We start from the raw sequence: 3,616 nt of genomic DNA, 5'->3' as shown, positions 1-3,616 counted from the left end.
GCTCCGCAAAGGGAGAGGCCACAGCAGTGAGAGGCCCGCGTACTGCAAAAAAAAAAAAAAAAAAAAAAAAAAAGAAAAGGATGATAAATGGAACTTCAAAGCTTCTACAGTGAAGGAGTTTTTGAGGGTACAAATGGAAGTGCCTGTTGATTTTTACTGGGAAGTAAAATTTGTAAATGAGAAATATGTGTTGCCACCAGAACCCAATAATGACTAAAAGATGTTAGGCTTGTGTGTCCTTAATGAGGGTGTCAAATGAGTGTCCTTGGAGGAGGATATCATTAATGTAATGTCATACTGTGTCCTAGAGAAAGGTGGATGCAGTGAAGGTCTTGTCTGAAAAGATCAGGATGGCAAAGGTGCTGGGGTGCCCCATGGGAAACCTGGAAAAGATGTCCCTTGGGAAGTGGAGCAACTCAGCTGAGAGGCTGTTGAAATGGACACTGAACAGACACGCCCACCATACCCAAAAGAGCAAAACGCTAGCCAGTTGTGGACTGAATAGTAGCAATAATTTTAGGGACTTCCCTGGTGGCGCAGTGGATAAGACTCTGCGCTCCCAGTGCAGGGGGCCTGGGTTCGATCCCTCGTCAGGGAGCTAGATCCCACATGCATGCCACAATTAAGACCCTGCACAACCAAATAAACAAATAAATGTTAAAAAAAAAATAATAATAATAATAATTTTAATAATATTGGGTATTGGATATTGGGCCCTAATGGATGGAAGCACAGCATTAAGATTGTAGGAATTCCCCATATGGGAAAAGAATCTGAAAAAGAATACATATACATTTATGCATATACATATATGTATAAGTTATACATACACGTGTATAACTGAATCACTTTGCCGTATACCAGAAATCACAACATTGTAAATCAACTATACTCCAATATAAAATTTTTGAATTTTAATTTTAAAAATAAATAAAAATTTAAAAATGAAAAGTTAAGAGCGCTCTCCTTAGTGATTTATTTCACTTTTATATTATGAATGCAAAAATATTGGTAAGAAAACTGTTACGAGTTTTTTAAATGCAACTGTATCTATACAAAAATTGTGTTTTAACACGGAATGTATTTTGGTTAACTTGAAAGAAATACTAGTTTGTTCCGTGGAAAAAAAAAAAAAAAGATTGTAGGAATCCACCATGAGGCGCCCTTTCTTTTTTCCAGATTCCAGAACAAGGAAAATTGAGCTGTCAAATGGAGAAACAGTGGGGATAATCACACTTTATTCATTCGATTTCATATAATTAATAAGGCCCTGTATTAACGTACACGGAGCCATATTAACTATTTTAACTGGGTGTTTATGGGATTCCATTTTACCAAGCCAATTTGTAAGTATCAAAAAAAAAGTCCTTTTATTTTAATTCATTATTTATTGTGTCAGACCATCTATGTCCAATTTGGAATATTTCAAAGCAGTGGGTGCTGTGGTGACGGGTAATTTAGGCAAGACAACAAAGTGCACCCATTTCTCTTCCATTTGATATTTAGTTACTTTTTGAAGATTATGGGGGTACAATGTTTCAATTCAGTGGGATCCTCACATATAACTATAATTTGAGGCCCCGTACTGCCTAAGACCATGAAGTTTTGTTAATTAGTGCATTTTAGCAAATGTTAAAGTTAATTTGAGAAGCTCTGTGGTACAAGCACAAAAGCTGATAGGTGCCTTTTTAATTTTTTGTCACAATTTTTTTTTAGTATGTAAATTTTGGGTTTTTAACTGGATCAAATTATGGAACTTGGTTTTAATTTAGTTACATAATTATATATTATTTAGTATCTATATATATGAAATCTTTATCTTAGTTATATAATCATTTTCATGAACTATATTAATAATTAAATATTTAATAGTAAAAATAATAAAATGCTTATATCAATATTTATTAGTATTAAATTTTTTTTTTTTTTTTTTTTGTGGTATGCGGGCCTCCCTCTGTTGTGGCCTCTCCCGTTGCGGAGCACAGGCTCCGGACGCGCAGGCCCAGCGGCCATGGCTCACGGGCCCAGCCGCTCCGCGGCATGTGGGATCCTCCCGGACCGGGGCGCGAACCCGGTTCCCCTGCATCGGCAGGCGGACGCGCAACCACTGCGCCACCAGGGAAGCCCCAGTATTAAATATTTTAATCAAAATTTGTTTTAGCAGTTACACAACGTGTTATATATTTATATTAAAATATTCTATGTACCCATAATTTATTTAATTCCCTCTCCGGTTCCTCCCTCTGTATCTAGGAGTGTGTTTTGAAATCATCAGGTAATCTAGGGCTCTAGTAATGTTGGTTAGACCTGCCATTTGCTCAGGAAAAAAAATTTCAGTTTCCCTTTTTTTTTTTCTCTTGGTCTTGTAGCCTCCTAAAGCTGTATTGGGGTGGGAGTTGTTTGTTTTTTGCTTGAGGCTTTAGCCACCCAAAGTGACATCCTCAGTTTCTCTCTCAGGTCAATAAGAGGAAGGAAGGGAAACCCCAGTGTCTGCAGGGACCTCTCCTGGAGACAACCCTTTCCTCTTTTACTTTTTCCTTAAGCAAAATTTTTGAGAATGGTTGGTCGGCTGGTATCTCTAAGCAGCTTAATTTTTCTTTTTTTTCTCTTTTGTATCTCCTGTCCATCCCCAACTGTTGTTTGTTTGCTTTTATCCTTTTGGATGTTTTCCTGATAAGCCCTTGATGGCCTCTGCTGTGCACAGGGCCTCCCCTGCCCAGGTGTCCCAATCAAGCTCAGAGCGGCTGTGGTCTACACTCAGGAGAGCCGCGGGCAGCATCCTGATTTTGTGATTATTCGGTTTAAGGAAGAGACTGAGAAGGTTGAGTAGGCAGCCACACCTAAAAGTGCCTGAGGACGTGGAGTGGGACATTTGTGATCGAGGCTGAGCTAAGCAACCTCCCCAGGGGTTTTAGGGGAGTGGAATCGAGTGCTCCTTGCTTGGTTATTTTTGACTAAGCATTGAGCCACAGGTCTCTAAGGATGGGATGGGGACAGCAACTGAGTAAGCGACCACAGACAGACCTGCCTTTGAAAGATGACCCTTTGGGGTCCCTCGTTTTCCATGAGGATGGTGACCTGCCCTGTGATGGCCAGAAGACCCCCACAGATGATGGGGACTAAGGCCAGGACCCTTCGAGACAGGACAGGGTGAACACTTTAGGATTGGCTAGTTTGAATAATTTTGGTGGGCCTTGGGCTACAGGGGTGCCCTTAGTTGCCTGGCGCCTGGCCCTGGGATGACTGAGGCACAGGAATATTCTCCTGGGGCCCCAGGGCCACGGAGAGGAAGTGGGGCTCCAGATGGGTTCATTTACATGTTAAAGACAAGCTCCTGGCTGGGCACTTTGTTATCTCTAAGAACTGACAGCTCTTCTCCCAGCCAGAGAGGTTTTTTTTAAAATGTCAAAACATCATAATATACAGAAAATTAAAAATAGGATTAATACAACCCCAGGAAATAAAGTCTGGGATCTGCTCGTTCTATAAACTCTAAAGCACTGACGGCTGCTTTAACACACCAGTTGGCCAGATATGAAAGGCAGGCTCCTTAATTAGAGTATGAGGTTATTGCTATGATGATGCTTCAGTATTTCATCAATTGCCAAATCAGTAC

The sequence above is a fragment of the Physeter macrocephalus genome, chromosome 8 (assembly GCF_002837175.3).
Source record: "Physeter macrocephalus isolate SW-GA chromosome 8, ASM283717v5, whole genome shotgun sequence".
Classification (NCBI taxonomy): domain Eukaryota; kingdom Metazoa; phylum Chordata; class Mammalia; order Artiodactyla; family Physeteridae; genus Physeter; species Physeter macrocephalus.
Note: the sequence above shows the minus strand (reverse complement) of the source record.